This window comes from Bos javanicus, chromosome 27 (genome assembly GCF_032452875.1).
Source record: "Bos javanicus breed banteng chromosome 27, ARS-OSU_banteng_1.0, whole genome shotgun sequence".
In the NCBI taxonomy this organism is placed as follows: domain Eukaryota; kingdom Metazoa; phylum Chordata; class Mammalia; order Artiodactyla; family Bovidae; genus Bos; species Bos javanicus.
Window position 1 is genome coordinate 28,885,912 of NC_083894.1, and position 13,022 is coordinate 28,898,933.

General features: G+C 43.1%; 1 pseudogene; it reads left to right on the forward strand.

Annotated features, from left to right (window-relative positions):
* The first annotated feature begins 10,002 nt into the window (after nt 1–10,002).
* Nucleotides 10,003–11,243, forward strand: LOC133239974 (calpain small subunit 1-like; annotated as a pseudogene).
* The last annotated feature ends 1,779 nt before the right edge of the window (nt 11,244–13,022 follow it).

Below are 13,022 nucleotides of genomic sequence, written 5' to 3' on the forward strand. Positions count from 1 at the left end.
TTTCTTGGCTTTACCATGTGACCATGAGGGATCTTAATTGCCCAACCAGGTATCGAACCCATGCCCTCTGCAATGGGAGCATGGAATCTTAACTACTGGACCACCAAGGAAGCCCCAGAAATGTAGTTTCCAGAGAGGAAACATACTAATTCTAAAAAGCACTGAAAGCCTCCCAAAGCTGGGCTAACCAAGAGCATAGGAGGTACCTGGGCTGGTGACAAAGACTAAAAACAAGGGCTTCTTGGAGGTTCTGATAGGACAGCTGATTTCTGCACCACCCATGGCTAATGTCGAAGATATTCCAGATCCTGTCACTCTGAGCCAGAAACATGCTTGAGGAAAAATGTCTGGGTGTGAGAACATGAGTCAAAAAGAGTGTGATCTCTGCACCCAGCACAAGTCACTACTGGGACCTACCACAGCACAAATATTACCAGCAACCACAGACAAATCTTCACTAAACTGGCATAACCCATCTTCAACCACAAACTCAAGAGGCAGCAAGAAATAAAAGCAGGTACTTTCCTGGTGGCCCAGTGCCTAAGACTCCACTCTGCCATTGCAAGGTGCCTAGGTTCAATCCCTGGTCAGGGAACTAGATTCCACATGCCACAACCACAACCTGGCAGAGTCAAATAAATAAATAAACATTAAAAAATAATAGTAACAGTGATAGTGAGCTGATCAGAACCTGATTCTCTCTCCACTGCCTGTGCATCACGGGCTGGACAAGAGGCCCATTGACTCAGCATCAGGAAGCCGACTGCTCAGATAGGCAGATAAGATTTACACAGAGAAGAACACAAGAAAGTGAACAAAGCTGGCATGACGTGCCAGAGGCTTTCAGAGCTCAGAGAGATGGCTGCAGGTGGCCCCAGAAGACTCATGGAGGCTGGGAGCAGAGCTGAGACCAACAGGATGAAGACTGTTTAGGGAGGTAGAGGAAGATGTTAGGAGAAAGTCTCATCCCAGCAAAGCTTCCCTAGGTAGAAATGCCAAAGACATGCTGGGGAGATGCTGCGTGACTCATCAGTCCAGAAAAGAGTACACTGAACATGTCTGAGCTGGGAGAGCTGATGAAAGCAGTGTTTACAGAAAGTCACTCTGGCCATGGGGTCCCAGATGGACTGCATTTGGGAGCAACTGGAGGTATGAAGACAAGTTAGGGAACTATTCAAGCTAAGAAATAGTTCATGCATGAGGTGATGGGGCTCAGACAAGAGTCATGACAGGGGGAAGGGAAGGACCGAGCCAACTCATGAGACGTTGGTGAGGGTGATGAACGGGCCTTAGTGACTAATTGGAAGTGTAGGGGGGGTGAGGAGAGGAGGAACCAATGGTGCCCACGAGGTCTGCAGCCTTAGTGACTCAGAAAATGATGGCATTATACAGGATGTGGCAAATTAGCTGCAGAGGGGGAGGCTAATCATTTAGTGAAATGGTTAAGATGGATTAAAGGACTAAGTATACCATTTGGGAGGATATTTATGGAGCTATTCTTCTACAGAGGAGTACTCCACTTGGGTTCAAGAGCTCATAAACAGCCTGGCTGGCCACCATTTTCCCAAATCCCAAACCTAAGAATCATCCTCATCAATGTTTTCTCCATTACTCCCCAAATTAATCAGTCTCCAAATTCTATAAATTTTACTTTTATTATCTCTCAAATCTACCCACTAGCACCACCTATCAATAGATGCTATGGTCTCCCCTTTACAGGGCCTCCCTGGTGGCTCAGCTGGTAAAGAATCCGCCTGCAAAGTGGGAGACCTGGGTTCGATCCCTGGCTTGGGAAGATCCGCTGGAGAAAGGAAAGGCTACCCACTCCAGTATTCTGGCCTGGAGAATTCCCATGGCCTGGAGAATAGCCCATGGGGTCGCAAAGAGTCGGACACAACTGAGCAACTTTCCCTTTCCCTTTATGTTTTGCTGTTGTGTTTGTACTTCTGTTTGTTTGGGATTTAAAACATCTTCAGATACACCTTCATAAAACATAACAGTGGGCAAGATGTGGGGATGGGCAGAATTTAATCACAGAAAGGGGCTCAGATTTTTCCTGGGAGCTTTTGCTAGGGGCAGAAACAAAGGTCTCTGGTAAGTGAGGAGGATACTGTTGGAGAGAGAGTGAGAGAGACCACTTCTCCAGCTTGGGTGGACGTGCACGGGAGGGGAACTGGGATCTGACTGGCATGTGAGTTGTGGCTGATACTGGCTTCTCACTTGAAAATCCTAGGAGTTTCCAAGTCCATACAGCTCTCCAGCCACAACTAATACCCATCCACTCAGAGCTCTCACACATTTTTTCCCTTCATTCCAGCCAGCTCAAAAGGACCTCGATGTGACTGATTTCATCAATAACAGTAAGCGCAGAGCAAGACTAAAACTTTAGGCTTGCCTCGAGCAAGCTAGATTTTTTCAAAGTATCTTCTTTGGTTGCTTCTCTATCTTCTTTCAGCTATCTTCCTGCCCTTGGTCCTGCCTCAGTTTGAGATCTCTGCTAAATTTCCCCAGGTCAGGGTTTTAACAGAGTGTTGGGTTATGCCCAGTGAGCAACGAGGGCAAAAACTGATTACAAAATAATAAAATGAAAATAAGAAAAATCAAAGGAAACATCAAAAGCAAATAAAGGCAGAAAGGAAGAAGAAAATTGGACTACATTTACAAATGGCTTGATGTACTACATTTACATTTGTGTTGAAAACCTCAAGGAATCTACATGACAACTACTGGAGTTAATATGTAAATTTAGCAAGGCTGGTGAATACAAAGTTAAACATCCAAAAATTAATTGTACTTTGTATACTAGCAGAAAGCAATCAGAAAATTAAATAATGAAAATTCTACTTGCAAGAGGGGACCTAAAAAGAAAACATACTTAGGAATATATTTAACAAGAGATATGTGAGAACTCATCATAAGGGTTCAGGATGGGGAACACATGTATACCTGTGATGGATTCATTTTGATATTTGGCAAAACTAATACAATTATGTGAAGTTTAAAAATAAAATAAAATTTTAAAAAACAAAATAAAATTAAAAAAATAAATAAAAGGCTTTAAAAAAATTTTTTTTAAAATTAAGGAAGAAATCATATACATAGAAAAATAATCCTAGAACACTGCTCAAAAAAATTAAGGAAGAATCACATACACAGAGAAACAATCTATGTACATAGGTTTATTGGAAGGTTCTCATTTCATAATAAGCTGGAATTCACAGATTCATTCACAGATGCAATTGTTAAGATGTCAGTTTTATCCAAATTGATCGCTGGATTCAAAGTAAACCCCATCAAAATTCCAGTCAGCATTTTTACTAAAACTGACAAGCTGATTCTAAATCATATTTGGAAATTTGATGGCTCTAGAATAACCAAAACAAGTTGAAAAAGAAGAACAAGATGGAACTTGATAGTGTCAGAAGAACTTACACTATCTACAAAAATCAAGATAGAGCAGTATTGACAAAAAGATAGACATAAGGAACAATGAAACAGAATAGAGTCTGGAAAGAACTCCCCCCTTGCATATCTAAGGGTACTAGAACAACTGGATATCCATATGCAAAAAAAAAAGTCAACTCAAACTATACACAAAAATTAACTTGAAATGACTATAGACCTAAATAATCCCCTGGACTATAACCCGCCAGGATCCTCTGGCCATGGAATTTTCCAGGCAGGAATAGCGGAGCGGGTTGCCATTTTCTTTTCCAGGGTATCTTCCTGATCCAGGGATTGAACCCAGGTCTTCTGCACTGCACACAGATTCTTTACCATCTGAGCCACCAGGGAATGGCTTCCCCAGTGGTGTTAGTGGTGAAGAACCCACCTGCCAATGCAGGAGACATAAGAGATGCGGGTTCAATTCCTAGGTTGGGAAGATCCCCTGGAGGAGGGCATGGCAACCCACTCCAGTATTCTTGCTTAGAGAATCCCCATGGACAGAGGAGCCTGGAGGGCTACAGTCCATATGGTGGCAATGAGTCAGACATGACTGAAGTGACTGAGCATGCATGCCACCAGGGAAGCTCTAAATGTAAAGTTCAGTACTATACAAAATTTCTAGATGAAAACAATGGAGAAATTTTTACTGACTTCGATTTTGTTAAGATTTATTAAATAGGATACAAAAACCATGAGGCATAAAAGAAAATACCACCAAATCAGGATTTATCAAAAGAAAAATTGGAGTCTTTGAAGAAAATGAAAAGACAACCCAAAGAATGTGAAAAATGTTTTGAAGCATATATTCAACAAAGGACTTGTAACTGGACAATTTCAATAACACTTATAACTCAATAGTAAGAAGGCAAACAATTCAATTTTAAAAAATGAGAGAAAGAATTGAACAGATACTTCACTAATAACAGGATACAAGTTGCATGAAAAGATGTAAACTACATTAAATCACCAGGGAAATGGAAATTAAAACTACCATGAAATTCCACCATGCACCCATCAGAACGGCTATAATTAAAACAATGCTATGCTATGCTATGCTAAGTCACTTCAGTCGTGTCCGACTCTGTGTGACCCCAGAGATGGCAGCACACCAGGCTCCCCCGTCCCTGGGATTCTCCAGGCAAGAACACTGGAGTGGGTTGCCATTTCCTTCTCCAGTGCATGAAAGTGAGAAGAGAAAGTGCAGTTGCTCAGTCGTGTCCGACTCCCAGCGACCCCATGGACTGCAGCCCACTAGGCTCCTCCATCCATGGGATTTTCCAGGCAAGTGTACTGGAGTAGGGTGCCATTGCCTTCTCCGAATTAATACAATGGATGAAGCCAAATGGAGGTGAGGGTGTTGAGCAACTGGAATTCTCATTCATCCCTTGTGAGAAAGTTATATGGTTCAATCACTTAGAAAAAACTTTTTGGTAATTTCTGAAAAAATGAAACGTACGACCCAGATGTTCCACTCCCAAGTATATACACAAAAAAAGTGAAAACGTATGTCAACACCAAGACTTGTATACAAATATTTATACCAGTTTTGGACACAATCACCCCAAATTGGAAATCACCCATAGCAGCTATATGCACAACAATCAAAGACCGACACCCATCCAGATGTTCACAGGCAGGTTATGGATAAACCGAAAGTTGTGGAATATTATACAACAGTAAAAACAAACAAACTGCTAATATATCCACAAAACGAATGAATGTCAACATCACTGAGTGTAAAAGCCAAACAGAAGACAATGATTCCATTTTTATAAAAATCTAGAAAATGCAAAAAAAGCTGTGACAAGAAAGCAGCTCTGTTTTGGTTGGGACCAAGGATGGGACAAGGGAGGTACAGAAAAGAGGCCAGAAGAAATTTTAGAGGGTGGCAAAAATATTCTCTATCATGGTTGTGGCAGTAGTTCCACATGTGTACACACTGAGTGTTTTTTTTTTTTTTGGCCTCACCGTGAAGCATATGGGATCATAGTTCAATGACCAGAGATCAAACCTGCACCCTCTGCATTGGAAGCTTGGATTGCCAGGGAAGTCCGAGTTATGCATTTTAAATGAATGCATTACATTGTACATAAATGACCTCTCAATAAAGTTAATTTTCAAATAAAAATGAAGGCTGGTCCAATACTTTGTCTTTACATATACCTACATCTCTACATAAAACCACCTGTCTCTGGAATTTGAACTTGAACTTGCCAAATAGCATCAGATCACTTACCAGCGTAATACAACGAGGGCTCCATTGGTTGTCAATTTTCCTTTTCTTCCTGTCATGCATACCCTACATCTCACTCTTATCTACCAGTCCACTCACAAAATAAAAGCAGAAAGTTCCCTTCTGACTAACACAACAGCTTTAGGCTCCCCTGAAACAACAAACACAACAGCATGTGTGTGTGTGTGTCCTTTCCCCAAAAACATCCCTTCACGCAGGGAGTTAGATAAAGAAGCAAGAGATGGAACTGCACGTGATAAGTAAATGCCTAGAAGGGCATGAAATGGCTAGAAGGGCATGAATAAAGAACTGTAGGAGTAGGGACTTCTCTGGCGGTCCAGTGGTTAAATTTTCCTGCTTCCAATACAAGGGGCATGAGTTCAATTCCTGGTTGCAGATCTAAGACCCCACAAACCATGCAACCAAAAAAAAAAAATTGTAGGAGTTAACCAATTATAGATAAATCATGCCACTTTGAGGTGGTTTATTGAGGAGAAAGGGGACAACCATTTTCAGATCAGCTGAATCGACCCTGGTCTGCAAGGCTTTCACAGGGATCCTGCACTCCCTCACTTCAGGTCACCTCCTATACAGAAGGTCTGCTGAACCAGCTTGCTTCCTTTACTCTAGCAGGTCTTTTCTTCTGGTGGGGATTCCTTAAAGCTGCATTTAGTTTGCCTCATCCTATGATTTGCTGTGATCTCAAAGACAGTCATAATTATTCCTCCTGATTTCAAGAAGGTATGCCTGCATCTTGAAAATCTTTGTTATTCTTCACATATCCAGCCCTATTGTTCTGACCAACTGATGATTAATATTTGCACAGGGTCTGAGTTCTGCTACTCTTTTTTTTTTTTTTTTGGCTGTGGTCCAATAAAACTTTATTTACAACAATAGGCATAGTTTGCACATTTTGCTATAAAGAAATTACAATAGCTAAAAATTTTGCCCTTATTTCTCCTGCACAGTTCTTTGGAAACCCAGTTTAAAAAAAAAAAAAAGCTGGAAATGGTTGCCATGGTCATCGGGACTTGAACTTGAAGCTGTGTCCCCAGCTGCTGAAATCGCTCATCAAATGAGTTTGGCTCCTCTTAAGCGTCAACAATACTTGCTGACTCAGAGAAGCATGAATGCAAGAGAGCAGTTGAAGTAGGGGCCTTCCTAACCTCTGTCTCTTTCTGAAGGCCAGTTGGTACTGCTTCTGAGTGAGGGCTTTGGAATCATGAAACTCTGTTGAATACGATGATAACACTTAATTCCTGCCAGTTGCCCTCTGGTCAGAAGTATAATTAGAGGTCTGCAGATGGTCTGGCAAGGTTTCTGGAAGCAGTAGAAACCAGCAGCTGAGTGCACAGCTATATGAAATTAAAAACTGTTTCAAGATATGGACCATATGTACACGTACGAATCCATTAGGGAACATGGTTAGCTCTTTGCATTATATGAGTATTAAATGCTATGGGAAATCAGGGACGATCAGAAAGAAACACTGGAAAAGAAAAGAGAGAAACATGAATCAAAATCTTAACCTAGGATGGTTGCTTCTCAGATTTAGTAGGATATACTTTGGTTAAGAAAATATAGAGAAAACAGACTCAAGACTAACAATTCAAAGACTGGTCAGGGAGAATGAGTCAAGTAGCAATGCCTCTTTTCTCAAATCCTTAAATGTATTAGGGTCTTGTTTTAAATTAGAGAGAGACCAAATTAGTCTTTTTATGACTATCATTCAAAAGTATTTATTGTAATAGCACATTGAGCACTATGGTTTTCATTTTAGGAGTATTACAGATTTGCATAATATTGTGGGAACAAGGAGTATGAGCCTTACACCCGTAGAAGAAATCAGTGATAAGAAGTTAGCCTAGCAGAGAAATGAATGATCAAAGGGAATCTTTGAAAAGACAGTAAGATATTGAATGCATTCAAGGAAACCTGTTTACCAGCTGTTTGGCTAAAAGTTCATTTTAAAAAAATCAGGGATGTGGCCTATACTATTTGAGACTCTATGTGTCTTCAGGAGACGATCACTAGGATAAAACTGAAAATCTTTCATCAGTTTCCTGAATATTGGGACAATATCGTGTTCAGTTGTAATCCATATGTTTAGCATTTTCAGGGTCAGGTTTCTTCCTGGTTTCACGAGCCATCAGGGACCCTCTTCTTTCAGGTGTGTAAGCAAAGGTAATTCCTTCACAATCAGGGTGCAAGCCGAGCTTTTACACACTTTTAGTGGTCTCTGTCCCCAGTCAGAGAAGGACCTCTCTGGTCTGAGTTAGACTGACACTGAGGCAAGTCTGCCATACGCCTGCCTTGTCTGCAATTCGAGGTGATGCTGAGGTTTTCTAGGAAGAATGGATCACACTTTGAGACAGCCCTCTCCCACCGAGTTCAAAAACAAAATAGTAAAAGACATCAGAAGGATCAAGACCGGAACACTGGGAGTGGCAAAGAATCGTTTCCAGGCAAAAGGTATTGTCAGCGAAAGTTTTCCTTTGGCTCAGGTTAGATTTCAAGAGACATTTCTCTAAGTGAAAGTTAATATTAAATTAGAGTTCAGAAGAGTAATCTAAAATTTTTAAATACTGTAATCTGAAGCCATCTCTTTAGGGTAGCAAAACTGAAATCCATATGCTAGCAGATGATCTTTGACTCAAACCATTTTAAAGGACCAACATCACACTTTGTAATATTCCGCTATTATTAACTCTATTCAAAAACACATTTCTCACAGGTTCTTTGCACATTGTTAAATGTGCAAAAAATGGAGAATTTTCAAGGACCTTGGGCCTCTCTGTTCAGTTATATAATACGTGGGTGGGACAGTATAAGGATGACCTGACATTCATGTCACACTAAAGAATAAATCCCTTAGAATTTATTCCCATCTTTTTTCTCAAATTTTGGTACCTGGTTCTTTTATGCAGTGACTGCTGCTAAGTCACGTCAGTCGTATCCCACTCTGTGTGACCCCATAGACGGCAGCCCACCAGGCTCCTGTCCCTGGGATTCTCCAGGCAAGAACACTGGAGTGGGTTGCCATTTCCTTCTCCAGTGCATCAAAGTGAAAAGTGAAAGGGATTTCACTCGGTCGTGTCCGACTCTTCGCGACCCCATGGACTGTAGCCTACCAGGCTCCTCCGTCCATGGGATTTCCCAGGCAAGAGTACTGGAGTGGGGTGCCATTGCCTTCTCCATATGCAGTGACAGCTTCTGTCTATTATCCCAGTTTATAGTTCTAGTCTGCCCCCTATATCCATGTCCAGCATTCACCACAAAGTTGCTGAAGTTATTGTTGAACAAATCATCATTGAATCTAGGAAATTTCTACCCTAAAGCAGCAAATTAAACACTTGGATCATGGAAAACACAAGAGAGTTCCAGAAAAACATCTATTTCTGCTTTATTGACTATGCCAAAGCCTTTAACTGTGTGGATCACAATAAATTGTGGAAAATTCTGAAACAGATGGGAATACCAGAACACCTGATCTGCCTCTTGAGAAATGTGTATGCAGGTCAGGAAGCAACAGTTAGAACTGGACATGGAACAACAGACTGGTTCCAAATAGGAAAAGGAGTTCATCAAGGCTGTATATTGTCACCCTGTTTATTTAACTTATATGCAGAGTACATCATGAGAAACGCTGGACTGGGAGAAACACAAGCTGGAATCAAGGTTGCCGGGAGAAATCTCAATAACCTCAGATATGCAGATGACACCACCCTTATGGCAGAAAGTGAAGAGGAACTCAAAAACCTCTTGATGAAAATGAAAATGGAGAGTGAAAAAGTTGGCTTAAAGCTCAGCATTCAGAAAATGAAGATCATGGCATCTGGTCCCACCACTTCATGGGAAATAGATGGGGAAACAGTGGAAACAGTGTCAGACTTTATTTTTCTGCGCTCCAAAATCACTACAGATGATGACCACAGCCATGAAATTAAAAGACGCTTACTCCTTGGAAGGAAAGTTATGACCAACCTAGATAGCATATTCAAAAGCAGAGACGTTACTTTGCCAACAAAGATTCGTCTAGTCAAGGCTATGGTTTTTCCTGTGGTCATGTATGAATGTGAGAGTTGGACTGTGAAGAAGGCTGATCGCTGAAGAATTGATGCTTTTGAACTGTGGTGTTGGAGAAGACTCTTGAGAGTCCCTTGGACTGCAAGGAGATCCAACCAGTCCATTCTAAAGGAGATCAGCCATGGGATTTCTTTGGAAGGAATGATGCTAAAGCTGAAACTCCAGTACTTTGGCCACCTCATGCGAAGAGTTGACTCATTGGAAAAGACTCTGATGCTGGGAGGGATTGGGGGCAGGAGAAGAAGGGGGTGACAGAGCATGAGATGGCTGGATGGCATCACTGACTCGATGGACGTGGTCTGAGTGAACTCCGGGAATTGGTGATGGACAGGGAGGCCTGGCATGCTGCGATTCATGGGGTCGCAAAGAGTTCGACACGACTGAGCGACTGATCTGATCTCTGATGTCTAAGTTATTGGGAAACCAAAAGATGAAAACCCACATGCCTCATTAAAAAAAAAAAAAAAAACTTCAGGCAGCAAATATTTTTTACCTTTCAATTCTTTCTTCTTTTTGCTGGAGATAACCGGAGTTTGTTGCTTTATTTCCTTAAGAGTTTCTCAAGCAGCCTTCCTCCTAAGTCCAACACCTGGGGACGATGCAGAGGCGACTGGAGCAGCAGACGGTGAGCGGGGGGGGGGGAATCTTGACTCACAGCCATGGTGCTGGTGACAAGCGGGTCGGAGGTGGGCGGGGGGCAAGAGGAGGCAGAAGCAAGGGAGGAGAAGGTGGAACCTGGGTGGAACTGGGAGGAGACGTGTGGGTCGGGGGAACACGGCAGGTGCGCCACCTGCGGTGCTGGCGGAAGCGCCACGTGCTTCCTGGGCGGGGTCATTGGCGCGGGAGCGGGAGGCGCCTGCGCAGCACTGCCCAGACCCCGCCCCTTGCACGCCTCACTCCAGCCTCCAGGCCAGAAGGCGAGGAAGTCCGGCAGTTCCCGAGGATCTTTGCCTAGCTGACTGTAGACACAGGGCACTCACTGCCACAGAACTCTCAGCCCTTCTCAACCACGTCATAACCCAACATCCTGATTTGAAGACTGATCGTTTGGGCATTGACACCTGTCGCAGCCTGGTGGCCGTGATCGATAGTGTCACGACCAGCAAGCTGGACTTTGAGGAATTCTAGTGCTTATGGAATGACATTCAGAAGTGGCAGGAAATATACAGTTTGACCGTTGGTGGTTTAGGGACCTTGGGCAGCAGGGAACTCCCCAGGGACCTTTGAAGCATCAGGACTCTATTTGAATGAGGCTCTCCACGACAGTATCGTCCGAAGCCACTCAGATAAGGGAGAAACGTGGATGTTGACAGCTTCATCAGCTCTCTGGTCCGGCTGGTTACGAGCCTTCAGAACTCTTGACAGAGGTGGCACTGGCCAAATCCAAGTGGACATGCAGGAGGGGCTACAGCTGTCCACGGATTCCTGAACGGGAGTCCGAGACCTGCCCTCTCATCGCCTTCCTATGGGAGGTACCTTGGACTCTCCCCGTTTCACGCAGGGCGGATCCTGTCTGCGGACGTACCTTCAGGGGCCTTTCCATTCTCCTAGCCCTTCTTGCCTGGAGAATCCCAGGGACGGGGGAGCCTGGTGGGCTGTCGTCTATGGAGTCACACAGAGTCGGACACGACTGAAGCGACTTAGCAGCAGCCCCCGGCACCCAGCTTCTCGAGTCAACAGCCAGGGCCCAACGTGCTTCAACAGGCCGTGCCCCCAGGGTCACCCCACCCCAGTACACCCCATCTCACACCCACTGCAGCCCGTCTCTTGCACCTGTGCCATGCTCCACGCTTGTGTTGCTTCCACACCGCACCTTCTCTCAGTTCTGGGAAGATCACTTCAGTTCCTACACATCCATTTCATTACCAGCTGGGAGGCCAAATCCAGGCCATCTCAGGCCCACGGGCCTCAGTGCCTTTGTCTGTGCTCTGCTCCCAGCCTGCCAGGCCCAGGAGGAAATATATGCACCCCAGTTGCTGCTGTCTGTAAAAAAAAGGAAAAAAAAAGTTCAAACTTTTCTCATGTAGTCGCTATAAACTCATATGCATACCTCCAAGCCTTTTTTGAAGAATTCACATACAGCTTAAGATTCTAAGCCTGTTGTTATTTTGAACTATGATTCAGATTTACATAATTAGGTCAAGAAAGTTCAAAAGCCATTTACTCGCTCATTACAAAAATCCATCATCTCCCCCGTCTTTGCCCTCAGGAAATGATGAAGCTGTGTTGAAATTAAACGATCTGTAAACAAAGGAGACCCTGGATCCGATGCTTCCGAAGTATTGGGTCGGCCAAAAATTCATTTGGGTTTTTCAGTAAGATGTTATGGAGAAACCAGAATGAACTTTTTGGCCAAGCCAAAACTATGTACCCAGGGTTTTTGGTTTTTGTTTTGTTCTGTCATATCACCTAAAGAAGGAAGAGAACTTTGAACACTCTTCCTGAAAATAATTAATGATTGATTTGTTGTGCTTGGAATGTGTAATGCATGGAATTCCAGAGACTCTGACTCCCCTTACCAGTGAGCAGGAGAAACTGCACATCTTTCTGAAGAAATGATCTCTTCTTGAATATCCTGCTTGTGATCAGGAGAGTGCTGTTTTGGATTTAAAGCCTGCTCTGCAATTCCACCCTAAAGAGAGACTCTATTTTAACAAACAAGCAAAGATACAGACTAAGAAAAAACTCTCTTATCCAGTGTATGTTTGCAGAAACCCACATGGCTTCCTTTGCAGGAGTAGCCTTTGGCAATCATTCTCATTCTGCCTCTGATGTTCATTAGACTGGATAACCTTGGATGAGTCAATAGCCTGTAAAATAACCCCCAAAAGTAGTTTGCAAGATTTTATAAATTCAAACACGTCAGATATTTAGCATCATGTCTGGAATAGCGAAGCTCTTCGTTAAATACCAGTTTTCTTACTCTTCTCTTTTCTCCATATGTAGCATTTAAAACTTGCTGTGTATACCACTTGGAATTTCATGTAAGCTTGGGGAAAATACTCTTTAATATGTGTGCTTTAGGAGCACTGTGAAAGAACTTACCCCAGTTACACACCCCATTTACGTGGTGAACAAAAGCATATAACACTGTGAGAAAAATCAGGGCCAAACCCCTTTTGCAGGTCTTGAGACTAGTTAAATATTCCCCACACTAAAACGTGCACGGTGGCCTGCTCCGCCTGATCAAAGTGATGGGAGGTTAAAACCAGAGTACAGAGCACTTTAAGAATCTTGGGCAGTATCAGGCATCAAA